Source organism: Haliotis cracherodii, unplaced genomic scaffold, assembly GCF_022045235.1.
Source record: "Haliotis cracherodii isolate W230 unplaced genomic scaffold, xgHalCrac1.p SCAF_16, whole genome shotgun sequence".
Lineage (NCBI taxonomy): Eukaryota > Metazoa > Mollusca > Gastropoda > Lepetellida > Haliotidae > Haliotis > Haliotis cracherodii.
Window position 1 is genome coordinate 3,309,712 of NW_027266271.1, and position 26,104 is coordinate 3,335,815.

The following is a 26,104-nucleotide window of genomic DNA, read 5'->3' on the forward strand; positions in this document are numbered from 1 at the left end:
GGCAGCCTTTTTTTGTTGGTTGTTCAAACTAGCATGTAACGATATAAACAGTTGTGTAAAATCAACCTGGGAAAGGGCCTCCCTACAAATACTGGAATACACTATTTAACTACATTTGGACTACCATAATAACCCCTATAATGAGCTTCTATTATATTTCGCAATGCGAAAACATTATCATATGCACACAACACCGGAAGAAGCATGTCAGCAAATCTGTGTTAGAATATGCAAATCACAGAGAATATACTACACTCATTCTCCTAAGATACCATTTTTACGAAACGAGTACTTTTTATGGTGTAGGAGACCACGTAATTTAACATAAGTAAGGGACATTGGGTGGCTATTTTTAGAACCTATATTTCTTATAGGTTCTAAAAATAGCCACCCGATGTCCCTTCAATATAAGTACGTCTGGACGTAAGTATCTTGTAGTCAATTATTTCTCTTATTACTCACGTTTTGGCCGTAAATTGTTTCCTTTTGTTCGTTTGGGGGTGGGTGTTTTCCTACTTGAGTGCTCGAACCGCGTGTTGTATGTTCCGCCACAAGCTATGATGCGCCGAGCACAATATGGTAGGAACGCCCTGATTGTTGCGATCAGCGTTGCTGGCCAATGGCTGTACGACAGGAGTTTTCCCTAATTGGTCAAGGGTCAGCCTAGTGGTACATAAGGACCTGGTACTGCAGCATTCAGTGTCTTACGAGCTCGGGATTCCCCGACACGTAAGTCCACTCCGGTGCTGGGAAAGTTAGTAACAGTCTCTTGTTCAACAAGACGTCTCACTAGTTAAGTTATAAAATAGGTTTGATGTAGCTGGGGGGGGGAGAAATGAGGATGTAGGTAGATTTGTTTATATAGTTTGTGTAAGGGGGTTTCCGTGGGGGAGAAGTAGGGTAAGGATTAAGAAGGTTTTGGGTAGGAATAGATAGCTTTCTTCCGTAAGATTGTTGGATTTCTTCATTTTATATTTTATTAATCAGTTTACTTTTGTTGTATTAAAAATCATTATATTTTCAACAAGTCTTTTTGTCCTTTTTCACCCGCCGGATGCATGAACCCAACCACAGAGTCTCACAGGAGTGTCCCCAGTTAGCTGACTCATGGTTAAACCAGACAGTTAACATCAAATAAAACACAACGCAAAGGGCCATGAGTAAGCAGTGGGATTCCAACTAGAACACTCCGTGGAGCCAGTGAACTCTGCTGTCACTGGGCCGCCTCAGGCAAGGCGCATCTATTACAGTGGTATCGGACCAAGCGAAAGCAAGGTCAGATACCATAGAAAGTTCACGAGTTTCATAAAAATTGTATCTAACGAGAATGAGTGTTGTATTTTATTTAGTACCCACGTTGAATAGATATTTAAGTGTAAATACATAACAAATTTCGTTCGTTGACAGACCAAACTGAAACTGGTTGCAAAATCTGGTTGCTCATGAATATTGACAGATGCCCAAATATGGGCATTGTTGACATTTCTATGCATACGCATTAACAACATGCACCTGCAGTTGTGTTTGCAAACATAACACCATGTTGTTAGTACGCAGGACACCAATAAGAAAATCTTAAAAGTCACATTATAGGTACAGCGCTTTGAATATCAGACCAACAGTCCGTCACTCACACAGTGCATTCAAATTGGTTCGGTTTCCTTGGTCGATCAGCTAAATTTATATCATGTCCGTACCATTTTGGAAGAGGGAGTCAGAGTGTTCGCCAAAGACATGCGTGTCAACTGTACCACCCTATACTGAAGACGTGAAAATCAACAAACTGAAGTCTGCTTGTATGTCAGTGACAGCTTCGAACGAAGGGCAAGGTCACCACCGGAATAAGAAAAGACAACTGTATCTTATCACAGCGTTTTGCGCTAGAGATAGGGAATGTTATTGTTCACATCTGGGATATTTTGGGCCACATAATCAGAAATCAGGCACACTTCTACGGAGTATTAGAATGATTTGTATCGGAAATGTTCACTTTGAGTGATCTGGTCGTGCAGTCGTGAACAAACAACTCCCGAAACAGTGCCACAAAATACGCTTCGAAGGGGACACTGATGGCACAACCAAATAATCCCAAGTAAGTCTAGATATCTGACCAGATAGTTTAAACGGACTTCATTTTACCACGTTTATCCTTTTCCGTAAAATCAAATTGAAAGTAGCGAAAGTGGTCGGGTGAATATTTTGAAACGACGATTAATTAAAAACTAGACGTAAATTTTAAGATGTTTGCATACATTGTCTTCAGAAAATGTTTATAAATTAAGTTCAGGTGAGTAGTTGTAATATTTTCATTCCAAAGCTGGTTAACAACAACACAGATATTTTGAAATTGCGTCAGTCATGACGCAGTCATTAATTTCTGGACGTATTTTTCCTTAATTGAGAGTCATACACGCAAGAATACTGCGTTAGGGGAAACCCTGGTTAGGGTTTGAAAAATTCATTAAAAAAATGGAACATTAATAAAAACAATTTTTTTCTTTTGACTGCACCCCTCCATATGACACAGATTATATGTACTAAGTTTGAGATGAATCCACTGAAAAGTTGAAGAGAAATCATGCAGATAAAGTTATCGGACGGACATAAGGGTTTGAAAAATTCATAAAAAAATTGAAAAATTAATAAAAACAATTTATTTTTTTTGACTGCACCCCTCCATATGACACAGATTATATGTACTAAGTTTGAGATGAATCCACTGAATAGTTTAAGAGAAATCGTGTGGACAAAGTTTTCGGACGGACAGACGGACGGACGGACAGAATCTTGGTATAACTATATACCCCCGACAAAATGTCGGGGGTATAAAAAAAACATTTTTAAAGAGTTTGCAAATGATTTCGTTTGATAAACTTACGGACACATTGACAAGCCGACAAACGTCAGTGACACTATTGGCGTGGCCTAACTCGCGATTTGTTGAGTTGAACAAAGTCAACAAACACTGCGAAAAATGACAAATATTGGACTGAACTGATATACATTCTAGGTAAACCATTCAATAGCTAAATAGTGCAGTTTATGACAAATTATAAAAATACTTGCAATTTTAGCTTATCACTTCTGAAACCGGAAGCACTTACCGCATGTGACACATGGAAACAAAATATGCAAAAGTTGGTAAGCTATCATAAAGAAATTCCGAAATAGATTCAAAGAAAATACATAATTGACTATTTTTCGTCAACTATTTACTATTTATTTATCTGGAGAGCAGTCTTCACTCCTGTTTGTTTCATATTTCTTCGTGATTGTCGCCATCAAATGTGTCAGTCTAAATCCGAAACCGTAATGGATTTCACGCTTGATGATTTTAATATAAAATTATTTTCTGAAAACGAACGCAACGCAGAGCGATGTAACGTATTGATATGCCATAATAATAACAACATAATATTGTTTTTGGTGTAACATTACAAAAAGAACAATTTAGAATATTAAAGATGTTGTCCTCTGAACCGATTAAAATTTTGGTGCACGACGACTGTATGGAGGTAGTGCAAATATATAAAGGCTCCTATATGTGATTTTGTACCCAAAACAAATTAAATTGTACTGAAAATATTTTGTGAATTTGTACCTAAGAAAATAAGACAGTAGATCTATAACAAGAAAGAAGTGAGTAAAGCTCACATACCCCCGCTATCCCCGCTGGTCAACAACAAATAGTAAATAGTTTGTTAATTAATGAAATATTACATATTTCTAACTGATGTTTTAAAAACTAAGATTGAGTTCCAGTGACAATTGACCCCCCCCCCCCCCAAATCTCCCATGTTACCAGTGTTCACTACGAGGAAGTAGATCACCATGAACACCTTTGAATAAAAATTTATTGGGGAGTTACATAAGAAGAATTATCAAAAGAACCAAAAATTGTTGATATAAAAACACATAAAAAATGGAACTATATCATATAAGAAAATCAATAAATTAATAATTTCCATCTAGCCTTAACAGATATGGTAAAGAATTCATAAATTCAAACTAACACAAAGCACAGATATTTATGATGATCTACATGAGTGGAAACAATTTTGGAAAATATATTAGCTATACAAAACCAGTCATCAAAATTTCTAAATTCCATCATGTTTCCATGAAAACAGCAAAAGAGAAAACTTTCAGAATCTTATAAAAGATAAAAAACAATCATAGTGGTTAATGTAGCAAGTTTGCTGAAGCTAGGATACATAATATTGTAAACATGGATCGTACAAAAAATCTACCCAAAATTTATGTTTCACCATGATTCCATGGAAACAGCAAAAATAAAAAAATTCAGAATCTTTAAACTAGCAAAAGGCACAAGTACTCATTGTGGTAAATGTGTGTAGCAAGCTTGATGAGGCTAGGATGCATAGTTAAAAAGATATGGGCCATACAAAACACCAACCCTAAAAGTTTAAGTTTCTTAATGTGTCCATGGAAACGGCAAAAATTAAAAAGTTCAGAATCTTCAAACTAACAAAAGGCACAAGTACTCATTGTGGTTAATGTGTGTAGCAAGTTTGGTGAAGCTAGGGTGCATGGTTAAAAAGTTATGGGCCGTACAAAAGCTCAGACGGACGGAATTACTTCGTAAACTTGGGTATAATTAAATTTATGTTTTCATGTAGATGAACAGAACACACAATAAAATATTACATCAAGATCCTTGAAATTGATTGTTTAGTTTCGATAGAAAATTGACGTCTTATCACTGAAGAAGAAGCCAGTTAAGTTGGTTAACCTTTAGCCTGCTGAATTATTTTCACACTTCTTACCCCTGCCTGCTGGATTAATTTTAGCAAAAGGCGCTCTAAAGAGGGTGGGTGATTTCAAACAGTTGGTGCCTCATTAAACAAGGGCCAATTGAAGAAATATTTTGCACATTTATTCCTGATAGAAAACTACACAATTCTATGTAAAAATATCCTGGTGTTTTCAATCATACCAAGGTTAAGACCAAAGCGAACACAAAATTTGTTAATTTTCTTGAACTTACCTGAATTGCGTTATTGAAGGTGGTTCGCATTTCATGCTAGGAACCCTCTAATATCGTAACATTTTTGCAAATTGATTTCAATAATCATATCTCCGATATCATAATTTTAATTGAGTAAAAATTCGGGATTTATAATAGGCATATATCAGCGCGATGGTAAATTATGAACCATTTCAGTGAATTTATTATCTAAACGTTAAACAGAAAAATAACTTAATTTTCGAGGTCATCATGTCGGTTGCAGAAATACGAATATTTGGGTTAATCTGACGTGTCATGTTATAAAATTTGCAGGAAACAATTAATGACTTATAAATATTCACTAATCCTAATTTCAAGCGTTTTGGTTGAATATTTACGATATACAAATATAAACAACCCGTGTCATGATGCTAGCAGACGTCCTAAAATCAAACATGGCGCGCTTCGCCCGACCTCCGCATAACTTATGGCTATTTTAACATCAACAAAGTTTCCATTGCCTTTATAAATATAACTTGGCGAAAGTTGACGATCTTCTCAATCGAAGAATGTTTTATTCGTCATATTCCAATGAATATGACGAGAGAAAAATGAAAATAAAGATCGTGAATTCTGACAGCACTATTTCAATTAGTGCAAAGGTCACCGGATGTGATGTCACAGACAGGGGTAGTCTGCTGATAAGCTTTCGAAAGAAAACAATTACAGTAAATTTTGAAATAGTTCGCCTATCACATACAGCAAAAATATAAGTCGATACACAGTATCAGTAATCACCACTAACATGAAATAAAAATGTGACTTTGACGATATAATTCGCGTATTAGTTAATCCGTTTGACCTTGCATGCTCCCGTGACCCGGAAATGGTAGACGATAAATCAACATGCCACATGCAAGTTTCTCGGTATCTTTTATTTGAACTTCTGTTGATATTTAAGAATCACCATTCAATGTTGTGAATATAAATGGGACATGATTCATATTTCTGCGATGTACATGCTGATAAGTTTCACTACAACAAGTGTATCCCACGTAATACGTCTATGGATATCGTTGATCAGCAAGATCACCCTCAACAACAGGTGCGCGAAAATGGGCTTGACAAAACGTGTTTCAAAATAACATCCCCGCGTTGCTGAAAATGATAGGGTATATATAAGCAATAAAATTCTACGTACATATTTTCGGTGTTAGTTCCACATTATATTTAGGATAGTTTTCCTTTCGGGAATACATTCATTGATTCTAGCATGATTTTAGAACAGTTTCACGAAGGATTACTAAATTTATTCCAAAAACATGAAGACCACCATGATTGCGCATTGATGATAGATTTGTAATTGTTTAATTATTTACAGCTTTTTACAGGTTTTAAAATTTTAAGTTTTATTTAATAGTTATTTTTCCCACAATGATGGTGTGTGGGGACAGTAAATATTAGTCTTTGCATCAGCACAGTGTAACTGATCAAACTTCAATCATTATCTTTAGTTTAAACATATTTATTCAACAATTATTATCTTGCACTCTGAAAATCAACTATGTGAATAAGAAACTCTCTGATGTCATCATTTTAATTTTAGTATTCCATGAATAATGATTAAATCAGATCCTTAACATATACATACTAAACTCATATGGACATTAATTTTGTGCATTATGTGGTTTGTTTCCAAATAAAACAATTCTGAAATATAATTTAATAGGAATTAATTTAATTTAATTACAGTAACAGTAGTTGTAACAGTACATGACATTTTTGTTTGTTTAATCACAAGAACCATGGTAGCACATAAGCTGGTAAGTTTGCCATAGGTTTCTTAGAAAATGCTATCTCAGTCTTCTGGTTGGAATGAAAAGAAACATGCCTGTGTACATGTTTACCCTTGCCAGATGTATTTTTTCCTGTCAGCCAATCCATTACTTCTGTTCACCTTATGTGGTCTATTTTATACATACAGGTACTGCTTCCAAACTGTTTTTTCTTTGTATGCAATCACGGTGTCACAACTTCCTCAGCTGGTGTGTATAAAAGTTCCCCTGTCATCATGAAAAAAGAATTATAAAGGAAAGTCATATTTTCATTCAAAAACATATCTGTCTTTCCTTGAATACTCTTTGTCTAAGTGCCAGAAATGTAAGTGTCATAAAATAAATTAAAAAAGATTTTCATAAGGACTTTTCTTAGATAGACCTAGATCTAAGTCAAACCATGTGACTAGTTAGGTAGAATTATAACCTTATAAGCCCTCATTTCTGAAGTGTCCATATTTTTCACATTTTTAGGACTAAACGTGATCCGTGTAGATCTGCCTGTTTTGTTATGTAAAACAAATTCTTGTCTTAAAAAATGAGAAAAGGAATCATTCAGACAAATTTTTTTTATCCCATTGATTCACGAAAATCAGTTGAAATGTAGTGGTGACTTTTGTACCCAAAATTTCTAGTAATTTGTTACCCAAATGGGTATGTGATTTTGTAGATCTACCTAGAATTATTTCAAAGATATACATTAATTTGGTGTCTTAAACTTAACATAATATCACTTTCCTATCAAAACAATTCATTCTAACTTAGGTTTAACCAACTTAACTGGCCTCTCCTTCAGTGACAAGACGTCAATTTTCTCTCAAAACTAAACAATCAATTTCAAGGATCACAGTCATAATCATATTTGGAACTTGATGAAATATTTTATTATGTGTTCTGTTCATCTACATGAAAACATAAATATAATTATAGATCTATTGTCTCATTTTCTTAGGTACGAATTCACAAAGTATTTTGGGTACAATTTAATTTGTTTTGGGTACAAAATCACACATATATATAAATAGGAGCCTAGAATCTATATATATTTACACTACCTCGTTGTGTACCAAAATGTTATCGGTTCATAGGACAGGAGGTTCTCAGAAAGTTTTCAACAACATCTTTAATATTTAAATTGTTCTTTTTGTAATGTTAGACCAATAACAATATTATGTTATTATTATGGCATATCAATACGTTGGATCGCTCTCCGTTGCGCTCGTTTATAGAAAATATTTTAAAATTAAAATCATCAAGCGTGAAATCCAATACGGTTTCGGATTTAGACTTACACATTTTATGGCGACAATCACGAAGAAATATGAAACAAATAAGAGTGAAGACTGCTCTCCAGATCAATAAATAGTAAATAGTTGACGAAAAATAGTAAATTATGTATTTTCTTTTGAATTTGAATCTATTTCGGAATTTCTTTATGACAGCTTACTAACTTTGGCATATTTTGCTTCCATGTGTCACATGCGGTACGTGCTTCCGGTTTCAGAAATGATAGCTAAAATTGCAAGTATTTTGATTATTTCTCGTAAAATGCACTATTTTGCTATTGAATGGTTTACCTAGAATGTATATCAGTTCAGATTTTGCGTATCATACAATATTTGTCATTTTTCGCAGTGTTTGTTGACTTTGTGCGACTCAACAAATCGCGAGTTAGGCCACGCCCAAACGTATCACTGACATTTGTCGGCTTGGCAATGTGTCGGAAAGTTTATCAAACGAAATCATTTGCAAACTCTTTAAAAATGAAATTCTTTTTACAAAGATTTAGACATGCGTGTCAATAATTCTAGAAAATTAAGTTAGATGTAACAAAATGATTGTAATAGTCTAACGGGATAACTATGCATGTGGAGTTGTTTGTTTACCGCCGTTGCCATGATCGTACAAGTTCCATCCAATCGATGATGTTAGATTCAGATTGTTTTTGTTTACAATTAATTACACCGAAAGTTGCTAATTTTTAGAAATAAAGGAACATGAGTGTTTTCCTTTCGTCAATAAACAAAAAATTATGATCGAATAGGAAAAATGATGAAATTATAAAGAAAATATCGGACTGCATGCCGCTCAACGTGAAGTGCCAAAAGTCAACAATGGCCGTTCCTGGTAGATGTGTGCCGAGAAGTTTGGCCGAAACATTTTTAACTCGCGATATTTTCTTTTTGAGGTAAATAAATGACTGAACGTTTTGATATTGAGCAAGCTGAGTATTTATGCATGTCATACGTTATTAAAATGTTACGCAAAGCCTTCTTGGTAAATAGATATGGCGAGTTTTATTTTGGGGTGGTGTTATGCTATTCGCCTGTCAAATGGGTTCGACATAAGATGCACGGGGATGGACACCTCTGTCGAATGGGTTCGACGTTAGCGTGCAGAGCTTTAAACCTAAGTTAGAATGTATTGTATAGGAAAGTGATAGTATGTAAGTTTAAGACACCAAAATTAATGCATATCTTTGAAATAATTCTATGTAGATCTACAAAATCACATAACCATTTGGGTACCAAATCACTAGAAATTTTGGGTAAAAAAGTCACTAGATTTACTGTACATTTAAACTTTTTTGTGTATCAATGGGATAAAAGAATCTTCGTCTGAATGATTCCTTTTCTCATTTTAAGACAAGAAAGTGTTTTACATAACAAAAAAGGCAGATCTACACGTCTCACATTTTGTCCTAAAAATATATAAAAATGGGAAAAATATGGACACCTCAGAAATGAGGGCTTTTAAAGTTATAATTCTACCTAACTTGTCACATGGTTTGACTTAGGTCTATCTAAGAAAAGTCCTTATGAAAATCTTTTTTTTAACTTTTATGACACTGACAATTTCTGGCACTTAGACAAAGAGTATTCAAGGAAAGACTGATATGTTTTTAATTGTAAATATGACTTTCCTTTATAATTCTTGTTTCATGATGACAGGGGAACTTTTACACACACCAGCTGAGGTAGTTGTGAGACTGTGATTGCATACAAAGGAAAAATAGGTTGGAAGCAGTACCTGTATATGCAAAATAGACCACATTAGGTGAACTAAAGTCATGGCGCGTGGCCAACAAGAAAAAAATACATCTGGCAAGGGTAAACATGTATACAGGCATATTTCTTTCCACTCCAACCAGAAGACTGAGATAGCATTTTCTTAGAAACATATGGCTAACTCACCAGCTTTTGTGCCACTATGGTTCTTGTCATTAAACAAACAAAATTTTCATGTACTGTTACAAGTAAGTAATGTATCATATTCATATTAGAAATATATTTTAGAATTGTTTTACTTGGAAACAAACCACTTAATGCACAAGACGAATGTCCATATGAGTTTAGTATGTATATGTTAAGGATCAGATCAATTTATTCATTATTTGTGGAATACTAAAATTAAATGACATAGTTACTTATTCACATAATTGATGTTGAGAGTGAAAGATAATAATTGTAGAATAAAATATCTTTAAACTAAAGATAATAATTGAAGTTTGATCAGTAACACTGTGCTTATGCATTGACCAATATTTAGTGTCCATACACACAATCATTGTGGAAAAAAATAACTACTAAATATAAAAATATAACATAAAATTATCAAACCTGTAAACAGCTGTAAATAATTAAACAATTAAAAATCTGTAATCAATACGCAATCATGGCGATCTTCATATTTTTGGAATAAATTTAGAAATTGTTCTAAAATCATGCTAGAATCTATGAATGTATTATGAAAGGAAAACTGTCCTAAATTTAATGTGGAACTAACACCGAAAATATGTACGTAGCATTTTATTGCTTATATATATATCCTATCATATTCAACAACGCAGGAATGTTATTTTGAAACATGTTTTGTCAAGCCCATTTTCACGCACCTGTTGTAGAGGGTGATCTTAAAATGCTGATCGACGATATCCATAGACATATTGCATGGGATACACTTATAATAGTGAAACTTATCAGCATGTACATCGCAGAAATATGAAACATGGCCCTTTATATTCAGCGTAACATTGAATGGTGATTCTTAAATATCAACAGAAGTTCAAATAAAAGATACCGAGAAACTTGCATGTGGCATGTTGATTTATCATCTACCGTTTCCGGGTCACAGGAGCATGCAAGGTCAAACAGATTAACTAATACACAAATTATATCGTCAAAGTCACATTTTTATTTCATGTTAGTGGTGATTACTGATACTATATATTGACTCATGTTTTTGCTGTATGTGATAGGCGAAATATTTCAAAATTTACTGTAACTGTTTTGGTACTAAAAATTATCAGGAGACAACCCCTGTCTGTGACATCACATCCGGTGACCTTTGCAATTACTGAATTATTGCTATCAGAATTCACGATCTTTATTTTCGTTTTTCTCTCGTCATATTAATTGTAAAATGACAAATAAAACATCCTTCGATTGAGAAGATTGCCTTTATAAATATGCCTTGGCGAAAGTTGACAATGTAAACTTTATTGATGTTGAAATAGCAAAGAGTTATTCAGAGGTCAGGCGAAGCGCGCCATGTTTGATTTTAGGACGTCTGCTAGCATCATGACACTGGTTGTTTATTCTTGTATATCATAAATATTCAACCAAAACGCTTGAAATTAGGATTAGTGAATATTTATAAGTCAGTAATTGTTTCCTGCAAATTTTATAACATGACACGTCAGATTTACCTGGATATTCGTATATCTGCAACAGACATGATGACCTGGAAAATTAAGTTAATTTTCTGTTTAACGTTTAGATAATAAATTTACTGAAATGGTTCATAATTTACCATCGCGCTGTTATTTGCTGATAAAACAACACAAATTTTTACTCAATTAAAATTAAGATATCGGAGATATGATTATTGAAATCAATTTGCACAAATGTTACGATATTAAAAGGTTCCTAGCATGAAATGCAAACCACCTTCAATAACGCAATTCAGGTAAGTTCAAGAAAATTTACAAATTTTGGGTTCACTTTGGTCTTAACCTTGGTATGATTGAAAACATCGGGATATTTTTATATAGTACTGTGTAGTTTTCTATCAGGAATAAATGTGCAAAATATTTCTTCAATTGGCCCTTGTTTAATAAGGCACCAACTGTTTGAAATCACCCACCCTCTTTAGAGCGCCTTATGCTAAAATTAATCCAGAAGTGTGAAAATAATTCGTCAGGCTAAAGCCAAAGGCTCATTACCCTAGAGCCATGACATCTATATGCCTTGAAACACTTAATTGCTGTTATTTATAAGATGCTAATCCTATTTGTTAATCCCCATTTTTGTGTACATCGACCGTCTGCCATCCTGAACGAGATGTGCAAGTATGACACTGATGATTTACTGTTTACATTAATATTTATTACTTACTAAATGTCAGGTGACCTTGGCTATATAAGCCTTGGTCCAGAGAGATTGAGAAAAAGAAAGGTCTTACCCTTAGCCTAGCTAGGGTTAGGCTGGGTGCTCCAGGGCACCTAGACCACTACCACTATGTGCTGACCTGGCACATAGTGTCTTTTGTATGTATATATCTACATGTATAAAGTAAAACTGTATATACCGCAAGCCATCGTTTCCTAGTTGTCACTTCCTACTGAGAACCATACATCGGCCTCTTGCATATATGAGTATGCAAATTATTCATTAGTCAACGTCAGACCAACGCGTTGTTAATATAACAATTGCATTATTAAAGAAATGTTTTTTCAGTAAACATGGTAAAAAAATAAATCTTTGATTTAAAGAACATACATGAGACAAACATAATTCTACATGTCTTTGATACTCTGTATTGTCTGTTAATTTTGAAAATATTTAAATGTGATATTGAGTTTCTACCTAAAAATAATAATCTGAAATTAATTTTTGAGATGATTTCATCTTATCCGAAATACCAAACATATTTTAAGATGCATAAATGTAAATCATTGTTGAAAAAAAAAAGAACATTGTTTTTGAAAGAATACCTAATAAGGTTGATTGGTGCCCACCATCTTTATCTTTATCATTTTGTCATCTTCCCAAGGCAAGGAGGTTAACTGACTTTAAAAGTCCAGTTTCCACCCTTGCCGAACTAGGCTGGAGTTACTGGGCTCAATCGTAGCGCCACCAGTGGTTAATACAAGTTACGTTACCTCTCCTATGGACTAATCAGATTCCACCTCTCGTATCACATGCATTTGTTTCAAACGAAATGATCAGGACGATTTGATAGATAATAAAGATCTATATTGTAATCAAAAGAGTCTTACATCGTGAAGTGCATCAAATCATGTGAGCACCTTGAGCAAGAAAATCAAAATAGTTAAGAAAAAATATAAATACATATATTACTTTCTTGAGTTTACATAGATCTAGGTACTTATAACTTAATACATTCAAGTTTAAACGAGGTAATGGATTTTTTTAAAATGAGTTTCTTAAATGTCCTGAGATAGTATGTTTAAATAATTTAAGTCTTCAAGTTGAAATAACAACAACAAATGATTATAGGCCAAAATGAATGAATCATATTGATTTGGGTAAAAGGGGAAACAACTGCTGTGGTTGCAAAACATCTTGGGCGTGAGAGGTACGGTCTGGCAAAGGTTGGTTGTTTCCTGCATTAAAATTGAGTATTGCCTAAGACACAAATTGTTTGAGAGTTTATTTTCTTAAAATATGAAATTTAAGTCTCGATTATTTAAATATAACTATAAAATATGTTTCAGATGCTGGGTTACATAGATCAACACCTCGTTATAACATGACATTTCTTATGTGGTTGATGGTTATTTTTTAAAAACAATAACAAAAACAATATTGTATGCTTCACAATTTTATCAGTATTTTTACATGCATTAAATATGACTGTTTCATTAGCTGTTTTATAAGTCTTGAAAATGCCTAGTAAAGAATCTACCGGAGTGGCTCACTTGGTCCCGTAACATTGATGCAGTATCTCGCTTCAATTACTGTCTTCCCATTCTATAAATGAATCTCGTACACTGGGAAGCAAAAATTCTCTGATACATCTCCACATATCACACCCCTTCCTCCCCCACAAATTTTCTCTTGGTCACCAACTTTCGTCGGAGGAAACATCGTCACTACGGTAATGTTTTGACAGCTGAGGATTTCCTATACTAGACAACCTCGGGAATCCACGATCCAAAAATAGTGCCGTCAATTATTTTTAGCCAACCAATCAAAACGTGATGACACAGCTCTCCAATCTCAGCCAGCCAATCAGATTGTGTGAATAAAAATAAACCACTGCGAATAAACCACTGCGGGCGATTGGAGATCAAGCGTGTTCATTGGAGATCAGTAATTATGACATAGATCCATTTCCAGTACCAGTGGGTGTTAAACAGGGGTGCAAGTTATCTGCCACCCTATTCTTCATATATGTCAAAGATCTGGCTGAAGAAATCAACTACCGTTTTTATTAGAGTATAATGCGCACCCCCCTCTAGCCGATTCAGTATTTTGGAGAAAACAATATTATGTATTGGAGAAAACACGCTTACAAGGTTTTGGTAGTCCCCCAGGGCATGCTCTGTCTACCAAAACCAAGGGAAAGTGTTTTTCCATACTTCTAAACCGGAAAAAGAAACTTAAAACAACATTTATCAACATTTTTATGTTTTGAACATACTTTCCATGAACCTTAGGAAACGCACGTAAAATATCTGTTGCTGGCGTACGGATCTTGAAAAGGACATTCTAAAAACCAGTGTAGCTTATCAACACCTCTGGAGCCTCGTGGTACGCTCACTGGGCTACAGATATGAAGGTTGCGAGTTCGATCTACGGGAATATAAAGAAAACATTTGTCATTTGATTTTACATTTCATTACATGTTACAATCTGAACGGAAGTTACATTATATAAAATCACTGGGATATTATAGCAAATATGACTTGAATATCCTTTAAAATCCGTGGGATATTATATAAAATCCCAGGGACATTACAACGTCCCTGTTTATGAGATTTAACCCGACTGGAAAGTAAAACCTCACAATAGGTTTTAATGCCTATAGAATGAAGTCTCTTACTTAATAGCGATCCCAATGAATAGGTTTATAAGCAAGAAAAAAAATTACACTGTACCCCTTCAGCTAATTCCGGTAAACGAACGGGTGATCAGACATTTGGTCACTACAAATTTTAAATTTGAGATAAAAAATTACCAGACATGTTTATTTAACGTTTAAAATGATAATTTTATATTGTGTTTTGTGGAAATTCAATGTTGTGTTTCTGCTCACTACATGCGTGTCCAGTGTATTAAGATTTATTTACACATATAGAGAAGCAGCCCAGAGCACTTTGGTCAAACGAACAAGGTACCAATATCCGAACACAGGAACATTTACTGTGCAACCTAACATATTCATATATTGATGTCTGCCGGGGACCCCCTGCTACATGTGGCCCCTGGCCCCCCAAAAGAAGGGACCATTCAAGGGCTGGATCAAACATTGGAGGTACCACATGAAAGTAAGTGTAAATGAACTGGTTCATCTCACAGAGTACAGAATTGGCCACACCAGACATATCTTCCTCTGCATCTGTCATCTTCCTGAGGCAAGTGAGTTAACTGACTATAAAAGTCCAGTTTCCACCCTTGCCGAACTAGGCTGGTATTATGGAGTTACATTTTGGCTGGACTAACGAGTCTATGCATAGTCCAATCAAAATTGCGCACCGAAATCAAAATCTGGTTCGTAAAGTGTCATGCAGAATTCGGTCGTCTGCAGGATTTGCAAAGCATGTGCACCGCTAACTCGTTGTCAACAGATATTTTCTATATCTTTTCATGTGTTAATCCAGGTGCTCACATGATTTGAAGCACTTCGCGATGTAAGACTCGTTTGATCACAATATAGATCTTGATTATCGATCAGATCGTCTTGACTGGGCGCCACCATTTTGATTGAAGCAAATGCAAGTGAAATGAGAGGTGGAATCTGATTGGTCAATAGGAGAGGCATAGAAAGGACATTACTCGTAATAGCCACTGGTGGTAGTACGATCGAGCCCAGGAATTCCAGCCTAGGTTGGCAAGGGTGGAAACTGGACTTTTAAAGTCAGTTAACTCTCTCGCCTCGGGAAGATGAAGGCCTGCCAGACCCCCCCACCTGAGAGGGTCCCAAAATTTGGGCTGGGTTAAACATTGGAGGTACCACATGAAATCAACATATAATGAACTATTACACCCGCCAGACAGACACCCAAAAAAAGTTGACCCTTCAGGTATACACGGGTAAAATTGGGCTGGAATATATATTGATTGTAACACATTACGGTAAGTTTAAATGAACATGTTCATATCACCGAGTACACAATGGGCAACACGAGACAAATCTTCCCCTGCATAAGGCTCAAACATTGGAGGTATCACATGAAACCAACATAAAATGAACAATTGCACTCTACTTCTTACAAGATACCCATTGCCAGTCAAATCATCTTCTGCATAAGGCCCGCCAGACACCCCCCCACCGCACTCCACCCCACACAGTTGACCCTCTGTAATCCCAGTGCGCATAATGAAACATAGGAGGCAGAAGAGCATTGGACATCAGCTCTGAGAGTCAACAAATGGTCAAATTTATGTTTTTTTATCTTAAAGATGGAAGGATTTTATTGAGATTAAAATCATGTATTTATAAAATTAGGTCTCTGAATACTCTGAATAGACTAGGAACTCCGCCACCTAAGCGTCTAGACCCTCCAACGATATCGCTACAGCGTCGTGGTCCCATGCCCGTGGGTCTGGAACCGGCAACACGAATCGAGGGAGGCGGTTGTTGTACCGGGTTGTGAAGAGATCTACTTGGGGCAACCAGAGTTGATCTGTCAGCAGATGAAAGACTGTCGGATGGATCATCCACCCCGTGGGAGACGGCCTCGATGGTCTCAACAGGGCGTTGGGTATCACATTCTTGGCCCCCGGGATGTGACAGGCTCTTACGCCCATGTCCAAGTCGTCGACGAGGGCGAAGAACCTGAATCTCGAGGCAGTTGAAGTGGAGGACCTTTCCTTCTGGCGACCACAGCCCGGACGCTTGGTCGTCCCCGAAGTGCGCTCCCCAGTCTACGAATAGGTGTAGTATGAACGGAGGCTCACTCATAAAGATGCCTTCGCAAACGTTCGACGGCTGGAGCAACCACTCCAGATGACAACGTAGCTGTGCCCAAAGTGGAACCTGGAGATTAGGAAACGTATCCGGATGTACTGTAGATCCCGAGGTGGTACCACAATCCATCGTCGACATCAATTGTGTAGGCCTAGATGAAGGAGCTGGTGTACTAGTTGACGGTCCATGGACCCCCGATGTAGTCGAATCCTTCTTGGTCGACGCTGTCGAGGCGAGTACCGCCGCCGTGATCTGGGCTATCAAAGCCGGGTCGATATGAAAGTCCTCGTGGGGACGAGGGCTACGATCTTTAACTGTAGAAGTACTACGATCCCCATCGTAGTTATCGTCTGAATTGTACTCCCGACGACAACGAAGGCAATGAATGTCCTCGTGTCGTTTACTGTCTCTCGACGAGGCACTCAACCTGTCGTCCCGGGAATGGTAACGACTTCTAGAGAGGGATCTGTGTTCACTGTCGTCCCGCATGACGTCCCTATCATCACTGGTAGAACGAGATACGGACCGACTGGGGACCGTAGTCCCCTCATGGTCCTTGTCACCACCTGGTCCTGTCGTAACAGGGGTGGCTGAGTGACGCTCTCGATCAACCGATTCACGAAGATCAATCGTGCGGGTAGTATCATCAGCAGGCGAACGGTCACATGTCTTGTCGAAAACACCTCAGTTGACTGAGGCGGGTCTTTATCAACTGATATCTTGGGTGTGGCCGACTCGCCAGCCCCAGGGCCTTATATGGAGGGTGCAGAGTCCAAGGATCCACCGATGACCTTCTCTGCTTGTAGCGCTGGTCAGCAGTCCGCTTCGCCAATGCACGAAGATACAAGTTTAAGTTTATAGAAGACAAGTGCTCACATTCTTTACAACGTTTATCCCACGAACACATTGAAAACCCATCCTTAATGATGCAGGAAGGACAATACTTGTGAGGTTCTACTTTAGACAGTTTTCTTTGACACGAGGCACCAATGCCCGACATGTTGCCACGTGTATAATCAAGTTAAACAGTGAAACACGTGTTGACACAAACAACAGATTAGCAAGGATTATATTCCAGGAGTCTACAGGGAAGACATATTATTATTACTTTATTAGAACAACAACTGCAGACAAGCGATAAGTACTAGTAGAATACAAACTAGCAATCTACCGCGAAAGTCTTTCTCGAGCGACCAGTCTCAGAGGCGTGCTGAGAGATTTGTGACATGTCATAGGGAGGTGCGTGCGAAACCGGACGGAAACAAGTTTAATGTTTACATTCCTGCTTCTGACTTCCTTTTAAACGTGCGACTAGAAGTCTGGGTATGAGAGATACCCATTTGTACGACTGAAAACAGACTAAAACATACCCATTGCCAGTCAAATCAAGTCAAGGCCCGCCAGACACACCCTCACCTCACCCCACTCCACACAATTGACCCTCTGTAATCCCAGTGCGCATAATGAAACATAGGAGGCAGAAGAGCATTGGACATCAGCTCTGGGAGTCAACAAATGGTCAAATTAATGTTTTTTTATCTTAAAGAAGGAAGGATTTTATTGAGATTAAAATCATGTATTTATAAAATTAGGTCTCTGAATACTAGTATTGATATCTTAGATTGTCGTATCGTTGAAATGTAATAAAAATGACATGAATCTGATTCTTGTGAATATATATCTGATCAGCTATGAAGTCCTCAAAGCCTGCAATAGCCTGATAGCTTGGCTATGGATTCCTACAAGCCCAAACATGCTCAGATAGGCATATGATGCTATGTGCCATGATTTTTATATACTGAACAACAAAAGTTCCTGTGACATTGAATAAGATTTAATGCAAAGTTATGTTTTTTACCAAATCTGAAACAATTTTGGTTTGCAACAGATAAAAGACTCTTGTAAGTGTTCAAATGGTTTAATTTGTCATACTGACTTCAGAAAATGTGTAATTTCATAAAAAACACGAACATGCCAAAATGTCAATTTACAAATCAATAGCGTGTGTGTCCACATGGAATGGACCAGGCGTCGCACAAAGTCCTGTGTGATATCTGTCCATATCTGCTGGAGCATGTTTCGAAGATCCTGGAGTGTCTGTGGAACACGTGGTTGACGTCGAAGGCGCCAATCCATCTCATCCCACTTGTGCTCGAATGGAGAGAGATCAGGGGAGCGAGCCGTCCAGAGGATGACATTCACGTTGTTTTGTTGAAGAGAATCCTAAACAAATCGAGCAATATGAGGCCGGGCGTTGTCATGTTGAAAGGTAATGCCTGGGTCATGACGGCGCAAAAACGGTTGAAGAACATGGCCGATGATCTCGTCGCGGTAGCGCTGTCCATTGAGATCTCCCTCTACCACTATCAAAAGGGTCCTCTGTCTTGCTGTAATCCCACCCCATACCATAATGCTGCCGCCCCAGAACAGATCTTCTTCCATGACACAATGATTGACGTAACGTTCACCTCGACGTCGGTACACTCGAATCTGTCCATCGCTGTGGCTGAGGTGAAAACGAGACTCGTCAGTGAATAGAACTTGTCCCCACTGTATGACCGTCCAGCGTAGACGCTGTCTGCACCACTGTAGACGTGCTTGACGGTGGTTTCCTGTCAAAATGGGACGTCTGGCGGGTCTTCTGGCGACAATCCCTGCTTCAAGCATACCAATGGCTTGCAGACGCTCATTTTCGGACAAGCGTGGCATTTCATAATGTTGAATAATTGCGTAATTTTGTTGTTTTTCTGAACAGTTGTAGTCAGCACGATGCTAAACAATGCATATGGAATCCCGTTAACGCACATGTTTTTATACCCATTTCTTGGGTAGTGAAATGCATGGGGCTTGCTTTTCTGTAGCAGTTGCGTTTTTGTGACTTGATTACGATCATTTACAATGCATTAGTTAGACTTGATTTTCCAGACGCAATAGTATCTCGTCAACGAAGAGAGGACATCTATGTAAAATTGATAAATATGGACATATTTGGCCGGAATTCCGCTTTTTAGATGATAAAACGTGCTACATAAACGGAGATCATAGGTTTTTAAACACAGTTATCACCAAGAGATTTCCAAACGGTATTAGGGACTATCATTAACCATTCTTATAGCAGGATTTGAGGACTACCTAAGCATGTTTGGGTTTGTAGGAATCCATAGCCAAGCTATCAGGCTATAGCAAGCTTTGAGGACTTCATAGCTGATCAGATATATATTCATCAGAATCAGATTCATGCCATTTTCATTACATTTACTAGTATTCAGAGACCTAAAAGCCTTCCATCTTTAAGATAAAAAAACATTAATTTGACCATTTGTTGACTCTCAGAGCTGATGTCCAATGCTCTTCTGCCTCCTATGTTTCATTATGCGCACTGGGATTACAGAGGGTCAACTGTGTGGGGTGGAGTGCGGTGGGGGGGTGTCTGGCGGGCCTTATGCAGAAGATGATTTGACTGGCAATGGGTATCTTGTAAGAAGTAGAGTGCAATTGTTCATTTTATGTTGGTTTCATGTGATACCTCCAATGTTTGAGCCTTATGCAGGGGAAGATTTGTCTCGTGTTGCCCATTGTGTACTCGGTGTTATGAACATGTTCATTTAAACTTACCTTAATGTGTTACAATCAATATATATTCCAGCCCAATTTTACCTGTGCATACCTGAAGGGCCAAGTTTTTGTGGGTGTCTGGCGGGCCTTATGCAGAAGATGATTTGTCTGGCAATGGGTATTGTGCAATAAGTAGAGTGCAATTGTTCATTTTATGTTGGTTTATGTGGTACCTCCAATGTTTAACCCAGCCCAAATTTTGGGACCCTCTCTGGGGGGTATGGCGGACCTTATGCAGAGGAACATTTGTCAGGTATTGGCCGTTTTGTACTCAGTAACATGTACCTGTTCATCTAAACTTACTTTCATCTGGTACTTTGAATGTATGCTCTAGTCAAATTTTACCAAAGTGTCCACTGAGTGCATTAAGGGTCAGCATTTGGGGGTGTCTGGCGGACCTTATGCAGCAGGCGATTTGTCTGGCAATGGGTATTTTATACTTAGTAGAGTGTTATAGTTCATTTTATGTTGATTTCATGTGGAACCTCCAATGTTTAACCCAGACAAATCTGGGGACCCTCTCAGGTGGGGGGGTCTGGCAGGCCTTATGCAGAGGAAGATTTGTCTGGTGTGGCCAATTCTGTACTCTGCGAGATGAACCAGTTCATTTACACTTACTTTCATGTGGTACCTCCAATGTTTGATCCAGCCCTTGAATGGTCCCTTCTTTTGGGGGGCCAGGTACACGCAGCAGGGGGTCCCCGGCAGACATCCATATATGAATATGTTGGGTTACACAGTAAATGTTGCTGTGTTCGGATATTGGTACCTTGTTCGTTTGACCAAAGTGCTCTGGGCTGCCGGTCTAATATGTGTTTATTTTACGCCTACAACAATCCCTCATATCCACACGGTCACAAGTGCCTATTTACCCATAAGCCCTCTCTCCCTCCATTCCTCCCTCCATTCCTCTCTCCATTCCTCTCCCAAAGCTAGAAGGACAACAGACTTGCTACAATAATTGCCATACGCGCCAACCCACCCCATCTTCACCTGCTTAGGTCTTCACCTTTGTATCAATTTGCTGCTTCTTTGTTAATATGTACATTTTTTCAATTTGCCTTTACTATCAGAGGCTGACTGATTAGCCATTTGCTGGCCAGGCTTTGCCCACTCATCTTAGAGTGTCCTTTTCTCCCCTAAAGTCTACACCAGAGCTCAGGTGGCAGCCCCGGTCCTCAGACCACTCTCCGAGCCTCGCAGCGGCTCAAGGACCACCACCTAGCTCTTGGTTGTTCCCTCTCCTTGTGATAAGGTATCACCAGTGCTCAGGTTGCAGCCCCGGTTCGCAGACCACTCTCTGAGCCTCGCAGTGGCTCAAGGACCACCACCTAGCTCTTGGTTGTTCCCTCTCCTTGTGATAAGGTATCACCAGAGCTCAGGTTGCAGCCCCGGTCTGCAGACTACTGTCCGAGCCTCACAGCGGCTCAATGACCACCACCTAGCTCTCGGTCGTTCCTCGATAAGAATCAGTCAGCTCCCAAGTTTGTGCCAAAACCATTATGATGTATGTGTTTTATCTTGCGTATTAAAAATCAAATATAACTTTAAAGCATTTTGATGTAAGGATAGGGAAAAATTGTATCTGAAACTATTTTCAGATCGCAAAAAAAAGTAGTAGTATAGGTAAAGGGGGTTCTGCTGCAACCCCACTGGAGCCAAATTTATATACCTATACTGCTACTACAGATGGAATTTTTTATGCAAAAACAATGATGCGATTCAACGATCATCATGAGATCAAACTAAATTGTAATAAAAATATTCTCTATTATTTTTACTCATACGCATACCATTATTTTGAACAAAGTGATATTCAACATTTTACTAGGAGACCAGACTATATACTTTTTTTCGAAATTGGAAAGAAACAATTGATGACCGTATTTGGTTGGTTTGACATCACTGATATAATATATATCCTGTGGTAATTCTCGCCATTTGATTGGCTTGTAATTCTCCAATCTTATATACTTATGTAAGCATTTGTCTAAATTATTGTAGTGTGATCTAATGTGATCAAGCAATCTATTTTTAATCTCCAACCAGTTCTTTGGTTTTGGCACGGAATAATTGACATGCTTGTTGCCTCCCCTGTTCTATGAACTTTTTTTTCTCGTCTTCGCTAATACCACTGGTCTTACGAGAATTTGAACAAATCTCCTGCTTCATTGCGTTGTATTTGGTGAGTTCTGACAACACTAAACGAAACTCCTCCTCGGATATCTTACAATCAGCCATTGCTGTTGAAATATGGTCCTCAATGCTGTTCAACTTTGCTTCGGTGAGTATCCGAATATTATCATGTTTTAATGCTTTCTTTTGCAACTTACAAGAAATAAATTTTATCGCTATTCCTGCCAGTCCTGAGACTCTGGCAGCTATTTCCATACCAAGTACGATAAGGCGTGGCGATTATAGTTGATTATAAACCAACACCAGCTACACTGAGTCCCATGCTAGCCGTTACAAGCGCAGTGCCAACTCCGTCGAGAGCATTCACAGCTCTGCGATACTTTTTATACAATCCAAGTCTCAACTCCCTCTCCTTCTCTATTCGACGTTGTATTTCGCATATTTGATGTAATCGAAATCCATCAACAGTATCCATCTTTTCACACGCTTCATCGAGCGCCGGTTGTAAACCCATAATGTATATTATTATATCATATACCGTATTTTCTTGAGTATAGTGCGCACCCATGTATTATGCGCACCCCCCTCTAGCGGGTTCAATATTTTGGAAAAAAAGAAATTTGAATATTATGCGCAGAAAAAAATTACACCGTACCCTTTCAGCGAAGTCCGGCAAACGAACGGGTGCTGAGAAACTTCCGTCAGTACAAATTCGAAATTTGAGATAAAAAATCACCAGACATGTTTATTTACCGTTTAAATAGTATTTATTGTTCTGCTAGGCATTGTTTTATATCTAGGGATTAAGATTACCTTGTGTATTTTCTCGTAAACTAAGCCGGAAACAGCAATCAGCTGTACACACGTTTTCTTGGAATCGACCGGTGATTCGGTCAAGACACACCCAATGATATAACTTTATAGGATTTTTAATGCAAGGATCGGCAACAATTGTATCTGAAACTATTTTATTTATCAGGAATAATATATTCCATTATTTTCTTAATTAAATGCAGCCTTTACTAAACATATTTAAAATAATAATAAGCCTAAGCGAAGCAGCTGATCGCTATTCCCGGGTATTATTTTTTACATGGAACATGTCTGACCAGTCACCGTCAAGGCTCACGCGCACGGGATCACGTGAGCGCGAGAATTTCATGTTGACATAGAATCGTCAAACAAAAACAAATATGACTTTTAACGAGTCAAAGTATGTCATTTATGATATATGTATCCATTCTCTGTCAACTAAAGTTCGTTTCAAGGCGTCAATAGCGGTATTCTGACCGTGGTTGCTGTTAATAATGGTGAGTTGTGCGATCTTCCGATCGCTTCACACACGATTTCGCCGAAATTAATAAAAACAATATTATAAGGAATTTTGAATAAAATTAATAAAGTAAGTTACAAACATAAGTCTAGAAATACAAAGAACACTTTTTATAGACAGACAGTGTAATTACATAAATATTTTGCGTACTTCAGTATGGATTTGTTGACATGGTATTTCCGGTGTTTAGTGCTCACGGTAATGTCTTTCCATGGGGGGAAAAAAACATCCAAACTCATAATTCGTGTATAATGCGCACCCCCTTCTACACAGCTGCGCACTATACTCAAGAAAATACAGTAATAGTCTTTAATTGGTCTTGCTTCAATGTTTTGAGAGTATACATCAACCTTATTAAACGTATATTATACGGTATAAATATCTTAGAAAGAGAAATGCTATCACCTTCATTAACTTGGACCCCCTCAAGGGTGGCAACGGGTGATACTCCCATATAAATAATACCTCAACGTTGACGTTGGTGTTTCTTGAGCAATTTAATCGATAGACCTGGTAATATTTCGAAGGCATCTTCTGGTACATCTCCAAACAAGACTTCAATAATAATTGTAGAAAGAGCAGGTATAGCACTCAAGTTACAGTAAACTAACATTTTTTACTGCCGGATGAGTAAATAACCCATGACCTGGGTTTTCTGGCAGGGGAGAGACTAACACACTTTTTCGTTTTGAGGGGATATAAGCCCCGAGTTTGATCCCACTATTTATTATCTTAGTTCATTGATGTCCCTTAACCATCATCACATATGGTGGGGTAATGACGATATTCAATAGCCACTCGATTGTTTGCTTCGACCATAGTCTGTTTATTATCATCGTTGCGAGTAAGATTGTATGAAGTGTTTTTATTGATTCTACTGACATCGACATCACTTAAATCTCCTAGATTACCTGTGAATGTAACTTCTTTCCGCTTGTATACATTATCTTGTGAGTGTAAAGCGTATAACTTGCCATCGGTACCGGGTTTACCGAATCCTGTGTCTCCAATATCGGAAAGCGCAATTGTATTACATTGTCTGAGTGTTCCAGGGCCTGATGAATCAACCATTATTTATAATATGGAGTGTTACACTTAAGTATCCTACATGTACAGTTTGATGTTTTAAATCTAATACAGACATTTTGAGATCTGAAATAATACCATGCTTTAACTTTTTATATTGTAATGATGAGAAAGATTCCGTTCTACCGCTATTATATTTTTCATCTTTGACTGGAATAGCTCTTAGTAGAGTTGAAGGACTTTCGAGTTGAATATTATCCATTGTACTGATCTGATCAAGATGGATGCACAACTCTTTATCGGGAACTAAATCGGGCAACTTAATTCCATGCACTGTTTCATTGGGTTGCATAAATGCTGTTCCTCTTCTTAAGTATTTTTCAAGTCCAACTGTATATGATATGTTCGGAGCAAGATTTATAATCTTTTCTCCAGCGCTTAATTTCAGCATCCCATTCGACTCATTTTGTGAGAGACTAGCTCCCAAAGGCTTAAAAATTTCATCATTGATGGGGCATACATTGTAATACCCATCAGGTATAATAATGTGAGTGTTATCAATACCTACTTTACCTATAAAAAAATCTCATTATTATCTCTCGCAGCATTTATATTGGTCCACCGCGGGTAATACGTTACATCTCATAGAGAGACTTCAAGTTGACCATCTGAGTTATCAATAGTATGAAGCAGTTGAATAGACTGGCCATTTGTTATTCCTGGGAGTGTAACATACATATTAAATATACAAATATACTATATCATAACTTAAATATTGAATCAACAATTATTTATAATATGGAGTGTTACACTCAAGTATCCTATATGTACAGGTTGATGTTTTATATCTAATACAGAAATTTTGAGATCTGAAATAATACCACGCTTTAATTTTTTATATTGTAATGTTGAGAAAGATTCCCTTCTACAACTATTATATTTTTCATCTTTGACTGGAATAGCTCTAAGCATAGTTGAAGGACTTTCTAGTTGGATATTATCCGTTGTACTGATCTGATCAAGATGGATGCA

The 26,104-nt window shown here is 37.5% G+C and overlaps 1 protein-coding gene across 1 annotated transcript in view; it reads right to left on the minus strand.

The window, feature by feature from the left end:
• The window catches only part of LOC139463731 (obg-like ATPase 1), a 327,895-nt gene that overhangs the window by 213,706 nt on the left and 88,085 nt on the right, over positions 1 to 26,104 (minus strand). The gene's annotated exons all lie outside the window — the stretch shown is intronic.